This window comes from Armigeres subalbatus, chromosome 3, assembly GCF_024139115.2.
Source record: "Armigeres subalbatus isolate Guangzhou_Male chromosome 3, GZ_Asu_2, whole genome shotgun sequence".
NCBI lineage: Eukaryota > Metazoa > Arthropoda > Insecta > Diptera > Culicidae > Armigeres > Armigeres subalbatus.
Window position 1 is genome coordinate 3,934,204 of NC_085141.1, and position 15,080 is coordinate 3,949,283.

Below are 15,080 nucleotides of genomic sequence, written 5' to 3' on the forward strand. Positions count from 1 at the left end.
TTCCAAAGGAAATTTAATTGTTGGCTCGGTTGTTTTTGATGCATTTCAATATTCATCCCTTCCTTCAATGTATGCGTACATAAAATGATGAAATTTTTTCTCTAAAGTTCATTTATTTGAAAATGATCTCAAAATACGCCTATTAGATGTTACAAAATTGAGCGTACAGCGAATTTTTTAAATAAAATTTCTTATTATAAACACGATTAATGTATTTAAATATAGTTGTTTCATGATTATATTTATAATAATAAACATCCGCTACCTAAACATTCAAAGTTTTGAAATTAAACCATGTTTTGGTCAAAATGGCGAACAAGTGAGACGTAAGAACATTGCTATTTAACAATTCAATGCTGCTAGGGAAAATAGATGCTTTAAGATATGGATTTCACCGGCATCGTATCTTATTATTATTATAGAGTTTTGGCACTTCCTCAGCAAGCGTGCTGGGAATTTTCACCTACCCCGGGCAATCTGAATGCCAAAGGGGATTAGGCTCTGTGGATCTCATTCGCCGGTTGACTTAAAATCCTATAATAAACGTTTGCACCGGATGTATTAGTTATGGTGGTTCAGGAATCTTCTTACGATGCTGCAAGTTCCAAGAACCACTGTCTTTTGGATGCTATGGAGGTTATGAGATAATTCCAGCTCTCCTAAGGATCTCAGAAGAGATTTCGGGACGATTCCGGTTGCTGAGATAACAACCGGAATTATACGCACGTCCTCCAGGTGCCACATCTGCTTCAACTCCTCCGCCAAGTCGTGGTACTTCGTTATCTTGTTGGAGAATGTTGTTTGGACATTATGGTCTAGCGGTACAGCAATGTCGATGAGGGTTACCCGCTTCATCCTTTTGTCGTAGACCACAATATCGGGCCGATTGGCACGAATGAGGACATCCGTTATGATCTCGCGATCCCAGTACAGCTTCACGAAACTATTTTCCAGAACCGGGACAGGCACATATTTGTAGTAGGCGACAAACTGGTTAACCAAGTTGTGCTTTAAAGCAAGCTGTTGGTGCACAATCTTGGCTACTTCGTTATGACGACCGAGATAGGCTGAATCAGCTAAGGCTGAACACCCGGACACGATATGTTCGATCGTCTCTCCTACTGAATTGCACTTCCTGCAGCGGTCCTCCACGTTTTCGTGCAATATATAGTGCCGATAGTTCTTCGTCGCAATTACCCGGTCCTGGATGGCTACCATGAATCCTTCTGTTTCCGAGAAGAGTTCACCCGCACCAGCCACGTATTCGACGCCGCTTTGTCGATATATTCCAGCTCCAGTTGATGGGGGTGCGTCCCATGTAACTCCTTCTGCTTCCACGATGCGATCATCTCGTCGACAGATTTGATGTCGCAATTCAGCTGATAGTCCTCCTGCGCCAGATGCAGGGCACTGAATCCGTGGTCAGCTTCACACACAGCGCGATAGATTTCGTGGCGGTTCTGGCTTTCCACGAAGTATCTTCGCAACTGCTGGATCTGGGAAACACATAGTGTTTGTATATCGGTGACGCCTCTTCCTCCTACTGTACGTGGCAGGGTGACTCTCTCAATGGACGATTTTGGATGGCGCATGCGATGCTTAGTGAACGCCACTCGTACTGCTCGTTCTAACGCCTCCAAGTCAGTCTTGGTCCACTTCACCACCCCGAAACTGTATGTCAACAAGGGCACAGCAAACGTGTTTATCGCCTTCACCTTGTTGCCGGCCGACAAGAGGCTCTTCAAAATACCGTTGACACGATGCAAGAACTTTTCCTGCAGCTCTTTCTTGATCGTCGTATGGCGAATTCCTTTCAGTTGCAGGAAACCTAGGAACTTGTACGTTTCGCCTTCAACCATGTTTCGAATCTCCTCCTGTTCGTTGACGCGGAAACTGTCGGCATCCACCAGGTGACCCCGGTGTAGATGTATAGATCGACATTTATCGATACCAAACTCCATCCGGATGTCGTTGCTGAATACCGTTACAAGCCGTAGAAATTGGTGCAGCTTCTCCACAGATTCCGCAAACAGCTTCAAGTCGTCCATAAAGAAGGTGTGGGTAATGTTTGTACTCCTTTCCCCACCCTTCAAATGATAGCCATAGTTGTGTTGGTTGAGTGCTCTGCTAAGAGGGTTCATGGCAAGGCAAAACCATAGAGGACTAAAGGTATCGCCTTGGAATATGCCCCTCCTGATGCTGATAGCCCTGGGCCGTAGCACCTTTTCTCCGTCGGTAATGTGTAGGGATGTGCTCCACATCCCCATAGCGTGCTGCATTAGCCTGATGACGTTACCGTCTATCTTATACAACTGCAGTACCTTAAGAAGGTACGAGTGAGGTACTGAGTCGTATGCCTTTTTATAGTCGATATACGCCATGCTCAGGTTTCTTTGCTTGTGGGTGGCCTGCTCAACAACGACTGCATCAATGAAGACCTGATCCTTGCAGCCTCGTGTGTTACGTCGACAACCTTTTGTTCCTCGGTCATCAGGTTGTTGACGTCGCAATGGTTCTGCACCCTCCTCGCTATTACCGATGACAGCACTTTGTACAGACTCGAAAGGCACGTTATTGGTCTGTACTTGGCTGGGTTCAAAGTGTTCCGATCCTTCGGCAGAAGATAAGTGACACCCTAGTGATGAATTCCGGTAGCTGCTCGGGGTTAGCTAGTACCGTGTTGAAGCATTCCGCCATCCGCCCGTGGACCGTTGTGAGTTTTTTATACCAGAAATTATGCACAAAATCGGGTCCTGGTGCAGCCCAATTCCTGGTATACCGAGTAGCCCTCACGTATGTCTTGGGCGGTCACGTTGATAGCGGTCATGTCTCCAATTCCACCACAATATTGCTCTTCTTCTGCCATCCACACCCCATCGCCGTTGTGTATGACGGGGTTCTCCCATAGATTGGACCAAAACTGCGTGACTTCTCCAATCTCCGGAAGGCCCTCGCCAAAGTCGGCTTTGTCGTTTCGGATGTGGTTGTAGAACTCCCTTTCGTTGATGTTGAACATTCGATTTTGCTCCTTCCTCTTCGAACATTCTCCATAACGTCGCAGTCGTTTAGCAAGAGCACTCAACCGCTGTACATGGGTGTCGAGGATCTCAGTTATGTTCGCCTCGGTGAGATCACGGAGTTCTGTGGGTTTCACAATTTCAGCAACACTACTTGTACTGTGTTAATCGACCAACCTTTGACCGCAGTGTGGCGATGCGGGTCTCCAGACGTCGCATCCACGCGGGTTTTCGTGCTTTGGGGCGTGCGCGTCCATCACTCTCACCTTGTGGGCGCGTTCGCAATCCCAACGTTCTTACAACAGCCACTGCAGCCGAATACACGATAAATTGCAGCTCTTCAAGGTTCTCCACGGTTTCCAAGTACTGTGGCAAAATATCCTGGTTAAGGATGCTTACTGTACTCGTCAACCGATAGGAGTACTGCAACTTGGGTATCCGGTGTCGGGACATGGGGTCTGTCCCACGGAACTGTGTAACTGCTGTGCCCATATGATTAGCTAGTTCGTCCTTCAATTGCTGTCGTTGCAATTCCACTGTTGGTCCTGGAGCGGCGGGTGCAATCGAATCACGACGGTTACTTGCGATTGATGCATCCAACCCAACAGAACTCCTTCTCGACGTATCGCTCGATCTTGTCTCCTCCTCCTCCTCCTTATTATTATTATTATTATTATTATTATTTATTCAGACTAAGGCCGAAGTGGCCTGTGCGGTATATAAGAGTCTTCTCCATTCGGCTCGGTCCATGGCTACACGTCGCCAACCACGCAGTCTACGGAGGGTCCGCAAGTCATCTTCCACCTGATCGATCCACCTTGCCCGCTGCGCACCTCGCCTTCTTGTGCCTGTCGGATCGTTGTCGAGAACCATTTTCACCGGGTTACTGTCCGACATTCTGGCTACGTGCCCGGCCCATCGCAGTCGTCCGATTTTCGCGGTGTGAACGATGGATGGTTCTCCCAACAGCTGATGCAATTCGTGGTTCATTCGCCTCCTCCACGTACCGTCCGCCATCTGCACCCCAATTATAGATGGTACGCAGCACTTTCCTTTCGAAAACTCCAAGTGCGCGTTGGTCCTCCACGAGCATCGTCCAGGTCTCGTGTCCGTAGAGGACTACCGGTCTAATTAGCGTTTTGTAGATTGTCAGTTTGGTACGGCGGCGAACTCTATTCGATCGGAGCGTCTTGCGGAGTCCAAAGTACGTACGATTTCCAGCCACTATGCGTCTCCGAATTTCTCTGCTGGTGTCATTTTCGGCAGTCACCAGTGAGCCCAAGTACACAAATTCTTCTACCACCTCGTATCTTATATATGATAGATAAGCAAAATCGAGCGAGACATACGATAAATTTGGGAAAATTCAGTCGGTAAATGATGAAAACAGATGTAAACATACAGAGAAAACGACAAATGTTAGGAATGACATAATTCAAATTTAGTATGTCTTTAACTGAAATTTGTTTTAAAGCTTGATTTTTGTCTCAGGTCTTTCATTAAGAGTAATATTATTGAATCCAATCATTAACAGTCAAATTCTAAAAGTACAAGGTGCATGTTAAGGTACCGAACATAAAAACAGCTTTTCAACCCCGTAGAGCAATACTGATTGAATATTGAAAAGATAGCTTTAAAACGTAATTTCATAATTAAATTTGGATTAAACTCCACGATCTGTTACCATAAGGGATACAATTAGATGATTGCCATGTGGAGAGAAAAAATTAACTTTTTTAAAAGTTCGACAGCTTATTTAATGATACCTTGATGAATTTAAATGATTCAACCAAATTTGTTCCTACGGTGACTGAGTCTTCAAATATAAAATGACATCTTATAATGTATCCGTGTTCTGCTCTTTTATTAATATTATTAGCATAGCATTGTTAATACATCTTACTTGTTCGCCATTTTGATTAAAACATGGTTTTATTTCTAAACATTGAATGTTTAAGTAGCGGATGTTTATTATTATAAATATAATCATGAAAAAACAATATTAAAATACATTAATCGTGTTTATAATAAGAAATTTTATAGAAAAAAAAATCGCTGTACGCTCAATTTTGTAACATCTAATAGGCGTATTTTGAGATCATTTTCCAATAAATGAACTTTAGAGAAAAAATTTCAACCATTTTATGTACGCATACATTGAAGGAAGGGATGAATATTGAAATGCATTAAAAACATCCGAGCCAACAATTTGTTTTCCTTTGGAATTTTCGAATATATTCATCTAACCCATGGTGTACGCTCAATTTTGAGAGTGACTGTATGTCTATTGTTTGCATCGCGGAACTTTAAATCGATTTCTATATGTTCAGTCTAAAAGTTCTAAAAGTTCAGTCTTATTTACATCAAGTAATTTTTTTCCAAAAGATTCAGGCTTTGAGTTTGTTGGCGTTTGTGATTGGAAATGCGTATTATTGAAAATAATTTATTTTAGCAAACACCAGAACAGCTGAAAAATAATCTGATTTTGAGTGGGTTCATTAAATTAATAATAAATTTAGAATGCCAGCATTTGAAAATTATTCATTTCTTGCTGATTTTAGCTTTCCCGAGTTTTTTTTATAATGCGCTTTTCCAAACATTATTAACAACCAAATGAGTAAATCTTCTTCTTCTTCTTCTTCTTCTTCTTCTTCTTCTTATTGGCATTACATCCCCACACTGCACAGTGGTTCCATTCCCTTAGAAGGGCGGTCATAAATATAAATTACGGAAGTTATACCTTAAAATGGTGTACTTTTAGTATTTTTCGGGTTAAACAGCCTATTTTTTAATTATTTGGTAGGCTCAGTCATTATCATACTTTACGAAGCCGATTTCAGTATTATATGCAAAAATCCAACAAACAACGTTCAATTTACATTCTTGAGGAAGATGCGTGGGTGTGAAGATGCTTGTTATTGTGAAAGTAGTAAACGAAAATAAACCTGATTAATCCACCTAGCAATGTTAATGCCTTTCTAGTGCATATGAAAAAATAGTATTTTTGCCATAACTTTTAGACCCATTGTGCGATCTGGCCAATTCTTATTAGAAAACAAAAGGATATGATTCCACGTGCAACGCAACTTGTTCCGAACAAATCGGTTGAGTCTAGATCAACATTTGAAAATGGGGGTAACAGCCAAAATTTATTCCTTCTGATTCTTTGTCCACATATATAGCTAAATATGTAGACGAAGAATCAGAAGGAATAAATAGTGGCTGTTACGCCCTTTCCAAATGTTGGTCTAGAAGTATGAGTGCCTAAAAATAAGTGAGTTTTTTGGCACATACATACGCACACATACACACGCACAGACATATATCATCTGGTATATAATACTATGGGTCTCCGGGCATCCTATAACAGTTCATTTTTGGAACAAACGTATAGCCTTGACGTATACTTAGTATATGAGAAAGACAAAAAGGTTCAATATATCAATTTAAAGTTAAATATAATACTATTATACCACGATATTCTCAGAGATGTCAGATGCTTTTCAGTCTCATAAAGTTGACCATGGTAAAAAAAAACATAATACTCGTGTTCATCAATTTGGTATTTTTTTACCATCGATTATTTATTTCCAAGCTCAGTCGCAGACTGCGGTAACTAAAATCCCATTTAGGCAGCAGCCAGAAATCTGAATACACTTGAAGGATATTCAGAAAGAAATTATAGTACACGATTAAATTGAGCAGAAAATATGATATCTGTTACACAAACATAATTTTGTTATTTGTTTATTACACTTAGCTGAAAAATAGGAGTGTAAATATCAACTCAGAGGATGTTTCTGGAGGGGATTTGAAGGGGAAACATACTTTCTTAGTGGATGAAGAAGATAACAAAATTGAGTAGAAAATTGTGTTTTCGTCAAAGAAACATAGTAAAGCTATTTGTTTACCATTTGCTCGATCGCAGATGGTCGCAGCTGAAATAGCCTTTAGACGACAGATTAGAGTGTAAATATTTACTCACATGATATTTCTGGAGAGGATTTCAAGGGGAAACATATTTTCGTAAAGGATGAAGATAACAAAATTTAGAAGAAAATTGTTTTTCTGTCGAAGAAACATAGAAAAGTTATTTGTTTACCATTTGCTTGGTCGCAAACGGTCGCAGCTGCAATAGCCTTTAAATGACAGATTAGAGTGTAAATATTTTCTCACAGGATGTTTCTGGAGACGATTTGAAGGGGAACCATACTTTCTTGGAGGATGAAGATAACAAAATTTAGAAGAAAATTGTTTTTCTGTCGAAGAAACATAGAAAAGTTATTTGTTTACCATTTGCTTGGTCGCAAACGGTCGCAGCTGAAATAGCCTTTAGACGACAGATTAGAGTGTAAATATTTACTCACATGATATTTCTGGAGAGGATTTCAAGGGGAAACATATTTTCGTAAAGGATGAAGATAACAAAATTTAGAAGAAAATTGTTTTTCTGTCGAAGAAACATAGAAAAGTTATTTGTTTACCATTTGCTTGGTCGCAAACGGTCGCAGCTGAAATAGCCTTTAGATGACAGATTAGAGTGTAAATATTTACTTAGAGGATGTTTCTGGAGGGGATTTGAAGGGGAAACATACTTTCTTGGAGGATGAAGATAACAAAATTTAGAAGAAAATTGTTTTTCTATCGAAGAAACATAGAAAGATTATTTGTTTACCATTTGCTTGGTCGCAAACGGTCGTAGCTGAAATAGCCTTTAGGTGACAGATTAGAGTGTAAATATTTACTCACAGGATGTTTCTGGAGGGGATTTGAGGGGGAGCCATACTTTCTTGGAGGACGATGATACCAAAATTTAGAAGAAAATTGTTTTTCCGTCGAATAAAACATAGAAAAGTTATTTGTTTACCATTTGCTTGATGCAGATGGTCGCAGCTGAAATAGCCTTCAGATGATAGATAATAGTATAAATATCTACTCAGGAAATGTTTCTGGAGGGGATCTGAAGGGGAAACATATTTTATTGGTGGATGATAATAATGAAATTCAGAAGAAAATTGCGAATTTGTTCATCAAACACATTAGAGCTTTTCGTTGACCATTTGCTTGGCTGCGGACGGTCCCAGCTGAAATAGCATGTAGATGACAGATTATTGTGTAAATATTTACTCAGAGGATATTTCAAGAGGGAATTCAAAGGTAAAACATAAGTTTCATGAGGTATGCCCACATTTTCACGTATAGTTTATTTAACTGGATTATCTTAAATTCGAAGCCTTATACAGGTCATATTAGCTCAAATTCTACAAAAATGATGATTGCATCTTATATAGTATACCATAAAGTAGCAGTTTAGGGATATCTTGTTGAATTTCGATAAAGTCATGTTTTTGGATTTATGACCTATGGGGGAACCACTGTGCACTGGGACAGAGCCGCCTCGCAGCTTAGTGTTCATTAAGCACTTCCACAGTTATTAACTGCGAGTTTTCTAAGCCAAGCTATCATTTTTTGCATTCGTATAACATGAGACTAACACGATGATACTTTTATGCCTAGGGAAGTCGAAACAATTTCCAATCCGAAAGTTGGCTAGACCGGCACTGGGAATCGAACCCAGCCACCCTCAACATGGTTTTGCTTTAAAGTCGAGCGTTTTACCGCACGGCTAAGGAGGGCCCCAAAAAATGACTAAATCACTTTCACTAAATCACAAACTTCACTTCCTCCTCATAAATGGCTGCAGAAGCTATCGCAGTGAATAACTTTTCTATCGCAACCATCGCTGACGGCCATCGTCGCTACCTACGCTATCATTGTTATTGAATTTTCTGTCGATTTGAAGAAAATTCATCTTGAATCAACTCTCTTCTGTTAAATATGGTGGTCCTGACAAGAAACGATTTACGCTTCTTGATGCGCTTTCACAACCACTAACAACAACCAAACGATTGCGAAAAAAAATACTATTTATTGCTATCACATCACAACATCACGACAGTCGTTTGGCCATGCTACTAACGACATAATATTCGGTACGAACAAAATTACAAATCAACTTCCGTTTATTATGGTTGTCCTGACAAGATCTTATTTCCGCTTCTTGATACGCTTTTACATCCACTAACAGCAACTAAAGACGATGATTCACAATTTTTAGAAAAAAAATTATTTGAGTACTGCTGATGACGTCCACACGATGATTTGGAAATCGCAGCATACGCCCTCGTTGAGGTTAAATTATCTTGCGGCAAAGCGCGCCACCCACGCCAACGACGAAAATAAAGCTTTTGCAGCAGCCACGCCGACTATCATCACCGATGCCGGGACCGCTCCTCGCGGAATTTCGAACAAAATAAGCAGCTTTCTGTATCCAAGAAGGCAAGCCCATTAGCCCCGGCCCTTGACCGTAGTCGTTGCCATCCAATGAACTAGATTCATTAAGAAAGTCTCAAAACAAATCTCTTCCGTTTGATTTGGTTGTCTTGACTTACGGTTAGTGAAAAAAAAGCACTAATATCAACAAATGTCCGAAGCTCGCGAAAAGAACTTATATATTTATCCCCTCGAGCGCGATGTACCGTTTGTGAAGAACGATCGAACCGTGTTTCCGGAGTTTTTTGAACGCGCCGGATTTCTCGCGATAAAGTTGTGTACCCTAAACATCCCACAACGGATAGTGGGGTTTCCTACAAACCAAAGCTCCTGGCACTGGCCGGCTTTGTGCCTGAAGAGCACGGTCAAGGATCAACTGGGATACGAATTCGTACTCTTCTCGCGGAGAAAGTGGTTCTATCGACATTACGCCATCAATGGTGGCCTCCGCATATGTGCGCCAATTGACGTGCCTCGTGAGGTTATATGAGAAGTCGACATAAACAGATTGATTACTTCCATTTGAAATCGAGACTAAAATCGGCAAATGATCACTACCATGGGGATCTTGGACCACCTCCCAAGTACAGTCCAACGATAATGAGCTCGAAAAAATGGAAAGATCGAGACGGCTATCTCTTGCTGGAGAAGGCACTCGTGTAACTTCTTCTGTGTTCAAAAGTGACATATTAAAGCTGTCTCAGAGGTCGTATAACATTGTTGAACGGTTGTTGTCATACAGTTCCCCCCAGCCTGTTCCGTGGGAGCTAAAATCTACCAGGAGCAACCGTGGCTCGGGCATAACCGAGCAGATATGCGAGAGATCTTTACGAGATAATGCCGTGTTTGGAGGAAGATATATCGAGGCGATACTGAGGTCTTTTCCTCGAATAGTCACCTGACATGCGACAGCATTGGTGCCTGACATTGGCGCAAGATCGACTCTATAGAAGGAGTGCTGCTTTTTGATCCCTAAAAGCACCCCTCTATATCAATTAGCCTGGTCGGATTATGTTGAAATTAGGAAAATGAAGGTTCACATCTGGTGTTAGCCAAGTTTCACATAAAGCAAAAGCATCGCATTGTAATCTGTTAACTAAAAATTTGAAAATATCTAATTTTGGAAGAATACTTCGACAGTTCCACTGTAGAATCGAAATCATGTTACCCTTATTGACTAAGTTAGCCATCGAAGGATACAAATTACTCGGGGAGGGGCATTTTTGAAGCTAACTGCTTCAGGAGAGGAGTCAGAATGGGAAAAACAGTTTTGACCATGTTCTTCACGGGGTCGGAAGCATCAAAGAAGTTGAGAATGAGCTCCACGATGCCAGAAAGTGTGAACATTGGAGCGCTCGGGAGTTCATCTGCTGCTCGCTCTCTATGCTCTCTTTCCGACTAAGAAATCGCAAAAATTGAGGCATCTGGGGTTTTAGATGTTCCCGGAAGCGGTGGAAACTCTCGATCATCCCGATGTAAAACCACAAAAGTTGAACGTTTTTGAGTATTTCCACCCGCTTTGAATTTGACCATGTTGGATTGGGGCTCACTTTGAGGCTGTTTTCTAGGCTTTTTCGAGGGTCGCTGGCTCTGTTTTATTCGCTTCCTCGTTGAGCCATTGAAAACAAAGGGAACCCCATTTCCAACCTCGGAGTCAGAGCTACCTTGATCGTCCAAAGGAAGAGATGAGTAGATGGTATCAGAAACGACTGAAGCCTTCCTTCGAACATTTCGGCGTAGGTAAATTCGCCGAGAACGCTGCTGAAGAGACCGCTTCTGGTGGATTCGCTGCTGTATGTACGTTGGGCAAGCTTCAAGAGCATGTGGAGGGCTTTCGTTACAATAGACACATTTCGGTGGCGTCTCACCGCAGACAACACTGCAACTGGGTGGATGGATGGTGACAGGACGGCAGCGTCTGTGTTGGTGGAGACGCACGATGGAACCTTGTTTCTATTCAGTTTCATTAAAGGCATTGAAAAAACATCAAAGCGCGAAAAAAATGCATCATGTCAAAAACGTTCGAATTGTGATCCATGTTTCATTAACATTGCAACGCAGTACGTCTTTGACATTTGGAAACAAACAACCAAAGAGTACTGCACTTCATGTTGCAAACACTAAACAAAATCATCAAGTTGCATATTTTTAACCATGTAACTTCAATGCGTCTTTCAAAATTTAATTGTTTGTTTAAATTGTGTAGCAGATAAGTGTGTCTTCATGTTAATTTAGCATCGTTCAACGTTTTGAGAACTCACTTTTTTTCCTGTGATGGTGCAATCAAGTTAAGGTACACCGGGGCAAGTTGAAACGGTTTTTTTTTTAAGTTGAAATTCGAAGTGCTGTAAAAAAATCACCTTTTGATATATTTTGAATCCGTTTGCGGTGTTTGCTAGTTCGGGCCAAAGATTATGCATAAAAAATAAGCAATCTTTAAAAACTTTTTTATAAATATTTTGTATATTTAAATTATTTTTTTCTATGAATCGTTTCAACTTGCCCCGCATATCGGGGCAAGTTGAAACACTGCGTTAGCAGACATAATCTGATTTTGCCGTATTAATAACAACATGTATGTACTCAATGAGACTCAAGATGCAGGAGGTTGTAAAGGTGATTATAATACTGCTAGGATTCACATAAGAGTACCATGTAAGTTTTTGACGATTTTGATTTTCCTTCAGAAATTAGCTTAAAATTGTCTCCTGTTTAAGGACAGGCCCTCCTTAGCCGTGCGGTAAGACGCGCGGCTACAAAGCAAGACCATGCTGAGGGTGGCTGGGTTCGATTCCCGGTGCCGGTCTAGGCAATTTTCGGATTGGAAATTGTCTCGACTTCCCTGGGCATAAAAGTATCATCGTGTTAGCCTCATGATATACGAATGCAGAAATGGTAACTTGGCTTAGAAACCTCGCAGTTAATAACTGTGGAAGTGCTTAATGAACACTAAGTTGCGAGGCGGCTCTGTCCCAGTGTGGGGATGTAATGCCAATAAGAAGAAGAAGAAGTTAAGGACAAGCATCACAGAATCCAAAACTAAATTCACTTACCTTTTCAAGGGCACACCACTCAATACGGAGGCAGCGAACAACGTTTGTTTTTTTTATTTCTGCTTTGCTGCGTCGCATGCGTGGAATAATGAAAATGACAGTTGTGTGTGAAGTTAAACGATTTTCAAAGATATGGAAATGCTAATATCATCTTCCAAACTTAGACGTACATGTTCATGATAGAATTAGAGGCGAAAGTATAGAATTGATAGTTAGGTCGGAGAAAATGACATGGGACTCTTATGCGAATAAGGGCAGTGTACAACAAAGTCACAAGCGTATTTTCAAAGACCAAATTCTGGAGAACGCACTTCGCTGAAAATTTATCAAATTGATTTCCTCCTACTGGTGACCACTCGGATTACTATTCAGGATGGTTCATTATTTGCTTCACTTGTACATATATTGTGCACTTGATTAATTCGATTGTGGCTGCTTCTTCATAAATGCACATTAAATAACCAGACAGCATATCTCTCATAAACTCTTCGATTGGAGAAATAGGCAGCTGGGGAAGGGAAAGGTGGAATTAACGAAATGTTTACATATTCTATGTTTTATTTTTCTGAGCGTCAGTGCTCAGTAGATAAAGAATCTCAAAACTGCAACATGATTCCTTTGCATTCTAGTAGAGATTGTAGAAGGGTTGCATTCATGACGGAATGGGCGGAAATTTATTAAATTTATTTTCAGAAGTTTGGAAGATTTTATAAATTTATGTGTAACGAATGTACCGTTTTGGCTCAAATCCCGAACATGACTCATATTCCGAACACTGGCGTTTTAGCGCCCAAAACTGAAACTTCCATCAGTTTTCCACTCTGAGGATCAAGATTATAAACGAATTCAAGATTTGATGGAGAAAATTACACTAATAAAGCCAAAATGGCCATTTAAAGGCGAGTGTTTGGAATTTGAGTCAAAACGTTATGTATTTATGGACCATGTTGAATTCTGGAAAAAAAAAATATTACTTTTAATTGCGATGGTGACGCTTTGAATCGTTGTTTCAACTTGCCCCGCACCACGCATTTCTATTTGCTCCGATGAGTTGAACATGCGGAGCAATATCAAACAACCAAAATACAAAAATTAAAACGGGTCTTTCATCGATTTTTCATAATCATTATGCTTATTCAATATTGAATTATTATCTACCGTGAAAATTTGATGAAAAAACTCTTTCGATCATCGTTTTGAGACCTGTTTCAATAGCACGTCAAATAGTTGGTTTGGATTTTGCAAAGGGCAAAAAATATACAATAGCAGGAATTGGTTTTGAAAGCTGCAATCTTCCGGAAATGGCAGTCAGAAGGTGCGTTTAGGGGAGCATTTTGTTGAAAAAAATAATCGGGACATTCAGTCATTTCCGATCTAAATTACAGCTTCCGTTTCAACTTGCCCCGCATTTCAACTTGCCCCGGTGTACCTTACTGGAAACCCGAGTACAAAACTTCATAATCGTATGTTTTATTATGGTGAGTCAACATGCAGTCCCTTCGAAGTGTTGAATGGTGCTGTGGTAGAGTGATGGACTATCAATCACAAGATCCAAAAATCGAATCCAGTTTTTTATTTTTATTTTATTTATTTTTTTCCGCTGTAGTATGTTGCAACATTATTACAATTTTACTGCAATCAAAGGATGTTTCCTTAGGCTCCACCTATTGCGCTTTTTAGATTGCAGGAGAGTTATCCTATTGAAAGTTGGTTGGCTCGGACTATGGGTGCAGATGTTATGGCCAAAATACTTTTTTTAGACAACAACGAGTGGAAAAGTCTAGCCCATTTTTTAATGCACTTAACCTAATCCAATTTGCTTGCAACAACATGCATTCGACGCAAAATCCTGTCCCATTGTTTCTTATTGAAAATTGTTTAGATCAGACTATGGGCTCAGAAGTTATGGCCAAAATACTTTTTTTTGACAACAACGGGGGGAAAAGTCTATCCCATTATTCAGGCACTTACACTTAACCAATTTGCTAGTAACAAGTAGCATTCGAGGCAGAATCTTATCCCATTGTTTCCTATTGAAAATTGGCTGGATCGGACTATGGGCTCAGAAGTTGTGGCCAAAATACACACTTTGCGATTGCGAAATTTGAAAAACGTTTCGAAAATATGATAGACTTTGATCGTTAACATCTCAGCCGTTTTGCCTTTCTCGTATAAGTGGACGTTATGACCAAAATACTATTTCTCATATAAAACCGCGTAAAATAGTCTAGCTTACTTTTTCTTTGCAATAGATTGCACTCAACGCAGTATCCTGCCCCACTGTTTTCTATTGAAAATTGGCCGGATCGGACTACGGGTTCGTAAGTTATGGCCAGAATACTTTTTCTCATAAAAAAAGCGAGAAAAAAGTCTGGCTCACTTTTTTGCACTTCCCCTAAACCGATTTCTTCGCAACAGATTGCGTTCGATGCAGAATTATTTCCTATTGAAAATTGGCCGGATCGGACTATGGGCTCAGAAGTTATGATCAAAATACTATTTTTTTAACGCACGAGAAAGGCACCATCACCGCTAGGCGGATTATTCTGTTTTTTTTTTATCAATTATCGATAATAAATAGTTGAAAATTAGTATTTTCAGAAAAATACAAAGAAGCATCGACTCTTCCTTGATCGAATGGTCGGACAATTTGAAAATTCATCAAGAAACGGTTGAG

At 40.4% G+C, this 15,080-nt stretch overlaps 1 protein-coding gene across 1 annotated transcript in view; it reads left to right on the top strand.

The window, feature by feature from the left end:
- The window catches only part of LOC134227216 (dynein axonemal intermediate chain 7-like), an 81,693-nt gene that overhangs the window by 1,225 nt on the left and 65,388 nt on the right, over positions 1–15,080 (top strand).